Source organism: Manis javanica, chromosome 15, assembly GCF_040802235.1.
Source record: "Manis javanica isolate MJ-LG chromosome 15, MJ_LKY, whole genome shotgun sequence".
NCBI classification, from domain to species: domain Eukaryota; kingdom Metazoa; phylum Chordata; class Mammalia; order Pholidota; family Manidae; genus Manis; species Manis javanica.
In genome coordinates, this window is record NC_133170.1 from 40,244,902 (window position 1) to 40,258,188 (window position 13,287).

Here is a 13,287-nt window from a genome sequence, read left to right on the forward strand (position 1 = left end):
GGCGCAGAGTGGGAGAGAAGTGGATGGGGAAGCTCCCGTGTACAGAACAGGCAACCTGGCCAAATGAGCACCTTGGCACCAGAACAGGACTGGAAACAACCAGAGCCTCACCATGTCACTCACATGCCTAACTCCCTATGAAAGGCTGAGTGTTTGGAGACCTCAAAAAGAAACCTCTTCCTCAAAAGTCTTCCCATTCTTGTTATACTACAAGATAATTTCATTCCTTTGAAGCCAGAAACTCTCTACCTTAGAAACCACAATCTCCTTTGAAACCACAAATATCTCCATGGGAAGGGCAACAAAGTAAGCTCCTGGTAGCCACTAATACTTTAGTATGATTTAATTTCTTCTGTAAAGGACAGGTGCCCTGACAGCAGAAAAAGAGGAGGGAATTATCAGGATGAGAAGAAAGATTCACAAAAAAAGTGATGCAGGTAGGAATGGTGTGCCAAGAAGCATTAGAAAAATTGCCCCAATTCACAACTTTGAGTTTCAATCAGACTATCCCAAACCTGAGGTCTCTAACTACATTTACCCCAAAGGGCACTGTGCCTGTCTCACAGGATTTGATGAGACTCTGGGCAAATCTTCTATATGATTAGACACAGTAAAGATAGACAATACCAGCCAGCAGCAAAACTGTAGTATCAGTGAATCCTTGAGGTCTCAAACTTTATAGATTCATTTCTTTGGAGTGTGCAACCTTACTTAAGCAACTGCTTTTAAAGCACAGCTCTCTCTGGAAAGGGAGACATGCAAAGTAGCTCTTAGCCAACAAAACTTTAGTGTGAATTTGTTCCTTATTCTTTGGTGTTGAGAGCCCTACCTTATTCATTACTGGCACACCTGTGTTCCTTTCAGTTCCATCCTGCATTCTTACACCGACCTCCCCCACCCCTGCCAAAATAGTAAAGACATGTATCTCTCCAGAAATATCTATTACCATCACTATTACGCTCAAAAAGTCAGAAAAATATAGCTTACAGAAAAGAGGAAAAATAAGATATAACAGTGCCTTACATCATTACAGCATTTTGTAAATTTTACTGTTTACTATGTGTTTCTCCCAAATGTTTCTCCCTTAAAACCCTCAGAAGCTTGGGGAAGGGGGTGGGGATGGGCCTTTGAGGGCAGAACGAGGCAGGAGGCGGAGGGAAAAGTGGTGGGAACAGCTCTGCCAGATGCAGGCAGAGGATCTGGCGTGGCCAGGAGATAAACAGTAAATGTGATGGTTTTAAAATGTGGCTCCAAAACTATTGCCACTTGTGCCATCGAGCGGTGGGGTCTATGTCACCTCCCCTGAATCTGGGCTCTATGACTGCCTGACCAAAAGACCGTGGCAGAATGCCACAATGCCGGTTTCCAGGCCTAGGCTTTAAGAAACCAGGTACACTCACTTCCAGACTCTCGGGACGCCTGCTCTTGAACGCAGTCACTAGGCCCTAAGGAAGCCCAAGCGGCCGTGAAGAGAGGCCTACGTGGAGAGGCACCAGCAGCTGATGCCAACTTGCCAGCCGAAAGTCGCCTGTGAGCCCCTGCCGCAGTCAAGACACTGATGCCACGTGGGGCAGAGACACGTGTTTCCACCAGGCCCTGCCCAAACTGCAGACTCCTGAGCCAAACGCACTACTGCTGCTGTTCTAAGCCTCTGAGTTTTGGGATGGTTCTTTGCATAATAGGTAACTTGTACTTTGTGGTCATTCAAAATGACCACGGCTGGCTGCCTCCTCACTCGAGCATCAGTAGAGGTTGTCTGCACTTATGGGCCTTGTTTCAGCCATTCACCCTTTGAAGAGTGTTGTTTTTAGTTTGGGTCAATTATGAATGAAGTGGCCATAAACATCCACAGAGAGGTTTCTATGAGGACATCGTTTCCCTTCTCTAGGGTAACAGCTAAGAGTGGCACTGTATGCTAAGTACAGAGTTCTGTTAATGAATAACACCTCCTTTACTCACTCAGGGTGGCCAGACGCTGCCCTCGGGAGAGGCAGGCTATAAGTCACCTGTGTGGGATGAGATTCTTCCAGTACTTTATGGCTGGCTCACCCAAACCCCAGCCCTGCCCCTCCGAATCCCTACCGTTACCTGCCCTGACACCAAGTCACTCATTTTATGTCTGACTTGACCGTAGGATCACCTTTGATTATCTGATAGCTGTACAGGAGGTATCTGTCTTTTGTTTCTGTCTTCGTCTTCCCAGACGATGTCCCATATCATGTGTATGGGTCTCTCCAGCATCAAGGTACCAAGAGAAACCTTCCAAGAGGTTTTCAAAGGTAAAGGAGAAAGAGAAGGTCCTTCCCTGTCCCTGTGCTGAAAAGTCAGGTAAAGAGCCAAAATACAGTGTATTTCTCAAGCAGAAGTTGGCTAAAAGTGATTAGGAACTAGATGCTGCCTTGGGAGGAAAATGAGGTGGTCCCCAGGAGCTTCTGAGACCCTTATGCAAGAAGAACATGACTGACATTGCACATGACCAGGTGACCTTCTGGAAACTCCCTTCTTCCTGAATTAGAACTAGAATGGGGAATGCCTTTGGTGGGGCAGCTTCAAGGGGGGGCTGTCAGCTCCATGAGTGAGGAAGCTTAGGTTCCAGGGCATGCAGACATACGTCACACATTTACTAAGGTCTATTTGGAGTCAGGCCCTTGATCAGGAAATGGAAAAATGGAAGAGCAGGCAGGCCCTGCTCTCAAAGAGATCAGAAATGAAGGGAGAGAAAGACAGTAAGCAGATACACACGGAGCAGCAGGGCTGGCTGTTCTAGAAGCCTGAGCAGGATGCAGGGCATTCATAGAATATCGCAGCTATATGAAACACAGAGCCCATCACCACAGACTTAGTTCCAGGAAAAACTGATCAGCAGTGGGGCACAATGTCATGTGTCATTCTGAATGTTGAAACATTTAAATTTGTATTTTAAAATATCTCTAATTTGTTTCTGAAATGGTCCTCAAGATGCTCATAAAATACTGGAAAACCACTTTAAAAAGGATCACTTGCTTGAAAGATGATTTTTTGGCCAGGGTTTACAAAAACCTCAGTTAAAGGCTTATTTTTTTACTATCAACTAGCATGCATGCATCTATAGTTATATTTTCAAATACAAATTAGTTTCATTAATAGTGAGCCCTCATTTACCACACTTGCCACTAATCTCAGGCAGACTGTAAACCTAATTTTAATAATTGCCAACAGTTCGTGACAAGCAGCCAGAGATGGGGTGATTATATGCAATGATGCTGGATCAGCTGGTAAACTTACTTTTATTTCTACACTCAAAGCCCATACTCAGAGACTCAAGCATGTTTATTACATCACTCACTCACCAAAGCAATAACTCATAATCCAAATTGAGAAGTTTGTACATGATAGATAAGGACATCTCTCTCAACCCGGATTTGTAACTGAAAACTTGGAAATTCAGTCAACAACTATCCAGATGGTGTCAAATCTTGATAGCCTACAAACATAGTTTAAGACAGAAACCCAAGGATAACTAAAATTCATGTTGAAAGTGTTCTTGGTTCGATGCCAAGTATAATCTGTATGCCACTAGTATTATTGTATGGTGCCACTTTTTAAATAGTGTCTATGTGTGTATTTTATATATAAAAATCCACATTCTTTTTTTAACTGACAACACAGACCACTATGTTCAGAGAAATTTCCTTTGGGTCATGAGATTATAAGTGATATTCTCTTTATGGTTTTCTGTATTTCTCAAGCTTTTTCCATTGTGTGCATTATTTTCCCAGTTGCAAACAAGGGAGGGTATTGTGGCCAGTCTCCACGAGGACCCTCAGTAATCATCCTCCCACACCGTGGGGGAGGTGCCCTCCTGCACTGAACAGGCTGATCCGTGTAGCCAGGAGGATACTGTAGAAATGAGTGTGATTCCCAGGCTTGGTTACAGGGGCCACTGTGGGTTCCCCCAAGCTTTCTCTCCATCACCCACTCTGGGGACAGACAGCTGCCTATGAGTATGCTCTATCAGCCCTATGGAGAACCTGAGACCCCCGCCCAACAGCCAGCACCGACTGGACACCCTATGAAGGGCTCCTTCAGCCCCAGAATGCCTCCAGCCCAACCCACGTCTTGACCACAACCTCATGAGAGACCCTGGGTCCGAACCACTGAGCTAAGATGCTTCTGAGTTGCTAACCAACAGACACTGTGAGATAGTAAGTGTTGTTTCCAGCTGCCAAGTTTGGGAGTGATTTGTTACACAGCAAGTTTAAGGCACACAAGGGGTATTTCCATTATCGAGAAAACACTTGCTTACCACTCCCTCCTTGGCCCATTCTCAGTGCTTGTCTGAGGCAGGCTACCTTTCTGCTCTCCTGCGGGTTCCTTACTGCTGGGCTGTGTGCATCTGATGGGCACTGCACAACTTCTCAGACCCTGCAACCACACTGGACACCGCCAGCCTCATTTCCTGTTCCACAGGGGTTTTCTTAGCAGCTGCCCAAAATCCAGCTTCACAGAGACATGGCATCATCAAAGGGATGTGGTATGTCTAGTGCCGCCTCTGTGACCACCTCAAGCTGGCAGTCCCTGTGCTAGCTAACATGACAAGTATTACTGTGCTTGTCTCAGAAATGTGACGTCCCCTGCCCCCATCCAGGCTTGCAGTGCTGCCTTGGGGCTCCTGGCATAGGGTTTGGGAATCGCCAGCAGGAGGTATTGTTGTGCACGCTCGAGGAGGTTACATACATGCCACTCTCCCCTCAGCCGGTGTGTCCCCTCTCACTGGCCTCACTGCACCTGCTCTAGTCAAAGCCTCTCCAGTCTCCCTCCCAGCCTCTCTTTGCTCCAACTCCAGGTGGACATATCCAAGGAGCTGGTTCAGCACCTTCACCTAGAACTTTCCCGACATTCCTGGTGAATATGCTCCAGAGGGAACTCGACGCCTTGCCCAACAAGCTGGTTCTCCCCCATGTTTTCGTGTTTCTGCGGGTAGCTCCACTGCCCTCCTAACAGCAGCATCCAGGCTCAGGGTGCCAGTACCAGGCTGCTCCGCGCCACCCTCACAGACCCTGGGGGCCTGGGGCCGCCTGCTGGGGGATGCTCTCGATCCAGCCGCCTCATCCTTCGCACCGACCGCCCTTTCAGAACCGGCAAGTCCTCCTCTCCTCCGGCTGCTCTCTCATCTACTTCATTCCAGGCCTCTGCCCGCCAGCCATTCTGATGCACCAGTGTGTGTGTGGTCATCACACAAGTGGCTCACAAGCACAAGCCCCACCAGCGCCCAGCCTGGAGTACTTGGCCTCACCCTCAGGACGCCCGTGTCTCCCTCTCTCCTCCCCGAGTGCCCTGGGGCAGCGCTCTGCCTGCCCCTCCTTTACCCCCGGGCCCTCCCCCCAGCACTCCCTGCTCTTCTCTCTCGGCCCTCGGTGCAGGGTTCTCCAGGGACACAGAGCCGAAGGCTAGGGCATGTGGGTGTGTCTATACAGAGGATGCAAGACAGATTTGTTTTAAGGAGTTGGCTCATGCTGACAGGAACTGGCAAGTCTGAAATCTGCAGGGCAGGCCAGCAGACTGCAGAGCCAGGGACATGTCAGCTGGCAGTGCTGAGTCCGAAGGCACTCTGGAAGCAGGACTACCCCTTCCTGAGGGCATCCCAGCCTTTTCTCTTAAGTCCTTCAACTGACTGGATGAGGCCCACCCACAGGATGGAGGGTCATCTGCTTCACTCCAAGTCTACCGACTTAAATGTTAATCACAGCTAAAAAAACACCTCACAGAAACACTTAGGCTGGTGTTTGACCAAAAACTGGGTGACACAGCTTAGCCTAGCTGACACACAGGATTAACCCCCACACCCTCCACTAGTGAGACCTGCTACACCCAGGCACTGTCCTAAACGCTGGGGACACTGAAGTGAAACACAACGAACAAGAACAGGTCTGGTCTCCATGAACCTTACACTTCAAGAGCAGAGAAACACACAACAAATAAAATTAATAAATGAAATTTAATCTCAAAAGTATGTCTAACAAAGAAAAATAAAGCAGGGAGAAGGGATGGCAAGCACAGGAGAAGCAGGGTCCATTTTGAAAAACAAGGTGACTAGGGAAGGGCGTGCTCAGAAGGGGATGTTAAGCAAAATCCTGAGGAAGGTGACAGAGCGAGCCGCGGGGTAAGGAGGGTGGGTACCAAGCGAGGTGGTGACAAGTGCTAACAGGTGGCATGTTCCAGGCCCCGCCCGGTGGTATGGGGTGGCAGGAGCAGCCCGTGAAGTCAGAGGGGCAGGCTGTGATGCAGACCCTGCAGGCCGTGGTAAGGACTCTGGCTTACCAGCAACACAGGAGCCCCGGAAGAGCTTCAGGCCAAGAGGATGATGGCCACCTGGGCCATGACTGACTGGGAGCAGGGAGACCAGACGACGGTGTGTGGGCAGCGGTCAAATGCAGGACACGTCTCAAAGGCAGAAAATGGGAATCATTGGTGGCCTGGGACCAGCACACGAGGAAAAGGGCACTCAAGACACCAGCAGGGTGCACGGCTGCCTTCTGAGATGGGGATGGCTGCGGGAGGAGGGCAGGGGCCGCTGCACACATGTTAGCTCTATCCAGGGGAACGGGCGGACAAGCAGCTGCACAGACCAGTCTGGAGTTCAAGGGGAGCTCTGGGCCTCTCGGAAATGCCTCGGCTCCCCAGGCGACAGCAAACCTCTCCAAGGAGGCAGTCATGCCTTCATCCCTGAAAGCCCTGCGCAGAGCAGAGGCACAGTGAATACCGACACAGTCAACATCTTCCAGGAGTCGGGAAGACACTTTTTATCTGGGAAAGGATGGAAAAGGGATATTTTTGCCTGTGCTCTCAATTCAGTTTCTTAACAGCACAGTACAGGGGTTGGGTGCCTGGGGTGTGGAGTTCAAATCCTGCTGTCTCGACTTCCTAGCTGTGTGATCTGGAGAAAGCTATGTAACTTCAGTTTTCTCAGCTATAAAATGGGGATAACTGTAGACTCCATGGGTAGGGTGAGAATTAAACATGCAAGTTAATATTTCACAGGGCTTAGAAAACCTCAGGCACATAGAAAGAGCAGTATAAATGCTAACTATTATTAGTACCATTACTAGTATTACTTGTTATCTATCATAAAGATTCCTTTTTAACCTGCCTAGAGCCATAATCACACCACACTGCAAAGAGTGCTTATAACATTTCCAAGATACTGGAAAACTCCCAGAAGATCTCTCTAGATAAAAGAAGTATTTAAATTAACAGTCTGATTGTTTGTTCTTTGTATTTCCAAAGTTTGGCAATACATGATATGGTTACATTACATTCATCAGAGTCTGATTAACCAACTCTTTTTATTCAACTTTATAGATAAGATTCATTACACAATTTCTCCAAATCTGAGGGATTTGGGAACTATTCCATAAAACTTGAAGGATCCTCAGGAAGTATTTCCTCAGGGTGAAAAACAAAGTAGTGAGTTTCAAAACACACACACACAATGGAAATTGATGATCTTCTGCAAAGAATAAATGCTGACAATCAATGAGGTCTGCCTAAGGAATGACAGAATAAGACAGTGCAGTTGTACAAGCCAAAGAAAGTTGTGGGTGAAGAACAGCTGGCTTCCTGGCTGAAAATGTGTGGAAACATCTACTGTAGTTTCATAAAGTGAGAGCTGGTCGATACCAACAGGCTGGACACACCACAGCTGAGGTGCGCTTACCACCTCCAGCTGGACGCGGGTCCTGCTGACCCGAGGACTGGCATCCCCTGTCCTTTGAACTGCAGGAGGAGAGAGGACCAAGGCACCACCCCACTGTGCCGTACAGCCAAGACTCCGAAGCTGCTGGCCCTCTCCAGCACTCCCTCCACTGCTAGGTGGGCCAGACCCTGGAACACCCCCAAATGAAGCCCTCTGTACCCCAAACCATGTCTCCTCAACCTCGGTCTGGCAGGGTAGCCATCACGTGTAGATCGTGGCCTGATTTTCTAGCTCTTTGGTTCTGGTCCTGCTGAGAGTGATTTTTCTTCTGAATTCAGCCCAGGTAGGGAGTAAGTCATACAAATACATATTAAAAAGCTGAACCAAATTCTTATTTGGAGAGCAAGGAATTAACAAGGCTCAAGCCGTGGCCATCGTTTGCCTGCTGTATTGCAATCTTTTCAGAGAAAGCATCTCAGTAACATATGCAATAATAATGATAGGCCCCTTTGGGGGCCCAGGGATAAAGGGGAACTCAACTTTATGTCAAAAACTGAATGTGAATAGGAGGAAAACACACACACACACACACACACACACACACACTCATATTCTTTAAAAGGTAAACATGAAAGACATGTCTGGCTAACTTTACCTCTTTGTCAATGAAAAAGAGCCTGAGCCTTAGCCAGTTCTGTCCGGCAAGTGCCCTGACAGTTGTAAACCTGAAGAAGGAAAGAGCAGGGCTCACTGCAGAGGAGCTCTAGTGAACCACTCAAGCCGTGACAGAAACACTCCACAGCCGCAGTTCCTAGTCCTGTGGCCAATAACCACACAGCACTTGACGTGTGCTCAAATGACACTGAGGAACAGAATTTTACGTTTCATTTCATTTGAATTCATTTACACTTGAACGTCAATAGCCACATGTAGCTACTGGTTAGTGCAGGGGACAGTTTAGCTATAGACACCCAAACCAACGGCTGGCAGGCAGTGTCTTTCTTTTCTTACAATAAAATTACAATCTTAATCAACCAATAATATCTTAAACTGTGACCCAAATAATTAGTACCTCTACACTGGCTCCAGCTGCCCCAAACTCAGAAAGCTTAAAAAGAAAAAGAAGACAAAGAACGTGACTGCAATATGTCATTTCCTGCAACTCTGTTCTGCCTGGGCACCTTACGTTTCTATTATATGACAGCTTCATGTATCTGGAAATCCATGCTCAGAGGCAGATCGGCATTTGCGAAACCAGAATGTCCCAGTCTCTTCGCTTCATGTTGAGGAAACATGAAAATGTGAATTTAGGGCAAGTTACTTAACCTCGCTAAGCTTCGGTTTCCTCAGGGCTAAAGTGCAGATAATAATAGTACTTGCTTCTCATGAGGATGAAGTTCAGAGAATGCCGTGAAGTCCCTAACAGCGCCTGTCAAAGAGTAAGCAGTCAGCAAGTGGCAGCTGTAGTCATTGTTTTGTTAATAATAAGTAGTAAAATCTGTAATGAAATAAAAACAATGCTACTAGAATGAAAGCTGACAGCCGGCAAAGTTTTCCTAGGCCCACACAGTTTGAACCTGTTTCCCAGGCTCTGGTAAAGTGGTTTCTAGTAAAATATGTCTTGGGGCCCTCACTGCTGGGCACTCACTGTCAACCTTACACTTACAATCACCTGATGGGTACCATAGGTCACAAGAATCATTCAGCCAGCGATTACTGTGCCCCGACTGTTGTAGGTGCAGTACTAGGCTTTCAGATGAGGACAGTCCCCAAATACAGTACAGTGTCTCAAGACTATACCATCTGTCACCTCAGACACTTTGGTGATTTGTAAAACCTTCATCCTTGGGTCCTTCACAGACAGGGAGGCTCAGTTCCTCAGCCACTGGCCCAGAGAGTAGGACTAAGGTGTCTGGGCACCTGCATGGTCCTACCCATTTTCTTGGTCAGGACAATAAGGAGGGTGTTGATGGGCCACGTTTCTCACTGACATACCAAATCACTTGAACAGGAAAGCTGTTCTCAAGCCTTCAAAAAGCCAAATATTGATTTGCCTCACAAAGCAAACACAACCCATTTCAAAAGCCAGCTGCCCCAGCTGGTGAAATGCAATGGGAGTCTCCACCCCAGAAACCCCCCAGGAGTGTCTAAGCAGAGTTTTAGGGGAATTCTGTAGGATTTGGGTGTTTCTTTTCTCTAAATAGAAAGCACTTGATCAATCTTTCACATCCAAGGTTACATTCCACTGTGGGATTCCCTTCTCTGAAGATCTCTAAAAATAAAATATTCATCTGACTGTCTGCAGTAATTTAAGTGTAAACCCACTACTGACTGGCAGTCAGCGATTTCCAAATCCTCCACCTATGAGCAAAGTATGTTCCAGACTCTCTCAGGTGCTCCCAATTTCTGGGCCATCGAGCTCCAGAAGAACACTGGTCAAACCATGCTCTTGACTTTGGAATAGGAATACAGGGTTGTAATATTTGGAATCTTATACTTATATTCTTTGCTGGGTAGAATATAAAATGGTCTAACCACATTGGAAAATGGCCTGGCAGTTTCTCGTAAGGTCCATATACACCTCCTCCATGACCCAGCAATTCCACTCCTAGACATTTACCCACAAGAAATGAGAACATTTGTCTCTAGGATGATTTATACATAATGTTCATAGCAGCTTCATTCACATACCTCAAAACACTGGGAATAACTCACGTGTCCATCAACAGGGGAATACAGTTAACAAACTATAGTATGGACATATCCTGAAATACAGCTCAGCAATAAAAAAAGACCGAATTACTGATACATGCAACATGGATGAATCTCAAAAACTGGCTGAGTAGAAGAAGCTTTACACAATACTGTAGATTTCACTTATGTGAAGCTCAAGAACTTAGAGTGAGAAATGATCAAAGCAGTGGTTTCCACTGAAAGGGTGGGGGCAGGGACTGACTGGGCAAGGGAAGAAGGAACTTGCTGGGGAGAGCTTGATAAAGACCAAGGTTACACAGGAGTACTCATCTGTCAAAACATTATGCAAATGTTACTCTCAAGATTTGCACATTTCACTATATGTATATAAAATTTACCTTAAGAAAATTACAACCACATATTGAACTCTAAATAATAAAATGTGCACTGGGATGTTTAGGAGCAACTGCATCAACATCTGTGATTAATTTTAAAATGCATAAACAAGTAAATTGGACTGATGGATGGATAGAGGGATAAATAGATGGACAGATGTGTAATAAAGTCAGTATTACAAGACTAAAGACTAGAGATTTAGGTGGTCACTTGCAACTTTTCTCTATTTTTAAGAATGGGATGAGCAGCAGAAAGAATCACATGCCCTCTCCTTAGCCCACTAAATTAGAAATTTGGCAGGACAGCCATGCCCACCAAGCTATGGGCCCACAGAGTTTCAATTCTGCTGAAAAGTTAAGATTGGAAGAACACAAGTAGCTTTACAGGAACTCACATCACTCATGCCAAAGATTTTCTGCCTGTTTCCCTACAAAGCAATTATTTGAATGGAAGCCAAGAATTCCTGCTCAAGAGGGAGAAAAAGAACTCACTGACTTATATTCCCAATTTGCTCTCTTTCAATCCCTACACCAAATCTAGTAGCTAACAGCACAGCACTCCACTTCCACTGGCCCTATGTCCATGCAGGCAGAAGACGAACAAAGAAAAACCCACACAGAGACTTGGCATACAAATGCAGCCAGAGGATGACACTCCAGCTCTCCCCACTAGAAACCCCTCTGGAAGGCCAAAAGAGGATGCGAGTTCAGCCTGAGGTTAAAGTGATTTCACTGAGGTTAGCACACATGCACCAAAGGCCCCCAAACAGCTTGTTGCCTAACCCCTCTGGGGTCACTTGAACCTCACAGGGAATTCAGCTGCTCAGAGGTACAAATTAGGAATCCCGGGCGAGGAACACGTGGGGTGCCCAGGGCGCCCTCCCACCGGCCGCCCGCCTGCCTTCCTGGCAGGGCTTCGCTTATCCTGAGATGACACACGATGGCAGGGGCTGGACGACGGCAAGCCTGACTGCTCGCCCAGCATCTGAAAACAGCTGTGCCAATTACAAGGGACCGCTGCCAGAGACCAGGGTAGCCACTCCGATATGGGGATTTGTGTCAGACTTTTTTAGAAAAATATTTTTTGTTTGTTTTTAAGCTCCCTAACTCACTGACACCACCCAGCGTCCCTGGGGACCACCCAGAACCTCACAGGGCAGCCGATCTCCAGCAACAGTGAGGCGGCTGGGCACGCGCTTGGTTCTAGCTCTTTGGCCTCCACGTGGTTGTCGCGCCAAAGACGGCGACACCCTAGATGAAGGGCACTAGCCCCGGCTGGCGGGGGTGGGGGTGCGCGCCTGACACGGGGCTTCCTGAAATACCCGCCAGCCCCACCCGGCCCTGGTGCGGACCCACCCCAGCGTTCCCGGAACCCAGGAAAGTGGGTTCGGGCGAGGGAAGACACCCCCTTACAGAAGGGGAGACGCCGTTTCAGGGCCGGGACTCCCCGCGTCCCGTCTGTGAGCCGCGGGTGGCGGCAGCACTTCCTCTGAACGCGTGCCCTTCTGGTCCCACCTACCCCGCACCCCAGCCCGGAACAAACCCACCCCCCAAGCGCCCGCAGGAGGCTGCCGGGGCCACCTCCATCCTCCGCCTCCCGCCCCGCCCGATCTCGCGCCCTCCCGGACCCGGCATCCGCGCCCAGCTCCCGCCTCCGCTCTGCCGAGGAGCCCGATGGCACTGCCCGGGACCCACCTGTAGCCTCGAAGCGTCCCTTTCACTTCCTTCCTAGGCGCCGCCGACACCCAACAGGCTACTCTGGGTGCCTCCCCCCACAGCGCCCCGGGGATTTTTCTTTTTTTTTTCAAAAAGTTGCCAAGACCTCTTCATCCTTTGGATCAGGCCCGACCCCATCCACCCCGGGCCGGAACGCTGGCGGGGCGGTGGTCCTGCGGCAGCCCCGGCGCCTGGAAAGCCCGCCCCCAGCGCGGCGACCTGCCGGGAGGAGCCACGCGGGGCTCCTCAGCCGCCCGGGTGCCGGCCGCGGGCCAAATGGAGGGCGTGCCGCCACCCGTGGTCCTGCCACTCGCCCACCTACCGTTCAAGACTCGCCCGGGAGAAGGCGCGGGCTCCCTGCGACAGCGTGCTGCGTCCCGGGAGGAAAGTTTGTGCCATCCGGGGCGGACGGCGCGGGGAGGGCGGGGGCGCCGGGCGCAGGGGCGGTGCGGCGCGCTCCGTGCGCGCCCCTCCCGCGAGGCCGGCGGCCGTCCGTCTGCGGAGCCCGCGGCTGCCGCGCTCCCGCTCGTTGCGCCCTGCGCCCGGCGCGCTCCGGCTGCAGCCCCGACGCGCCCCCGCCGCTGCCGCCGCGCGGCCGCCGGCTACACTTCCTCTTCCTCTGAACTCATGTGCAAAATATGCTGCGCTGCATCTTCGGGGGAGCCGAGCGGCCCCTGCCAGCAGCCGCGTCCCTCCCCGCGCCCCCTCCGCGCCCCGCACCGCCGCCTCTCCTCGGCGGGCCACCTGCGCACTCCGCCCCGCTCCGGCGACCCTTGCAGCCCCTGCGCGCAGAGGCCCGGGCTCACC

At 49.6% G+C, this 13,287-nt stretch overlaps 1 protein-coding gene across 4 annotated transcripts in view; it reads right to left on the reverse strand.

Annotated features, from left to right (window-relative positions):
* The window catches only part of RFTN1 (raftlin, lipid raft linker 1), a 215,004-nt gene extending 201,965 nt beyond the window's left edge, over window positions 1-13,039 (reverse strand). For 2 of the 4 annotated variants that reach the window (XM_036996293.2, XM_036996291.2), the window contains exon 1: window positions 12,803-12,936. The gene's annotated coding sequence lies outside the window, so the exon portion shown is untranslated. Of the gene's footprint in view, window positions 1-12,459; window positions 12,762-12,802 lie in introns of those variants that run through there. The other 2 variants (XM_036996292.2, XM_017668832.3) reach the window with 2 other exon arrangements.
* Between the last annotated feature and the right edge of the window lie 248 nt (window positions 13,040-13,287).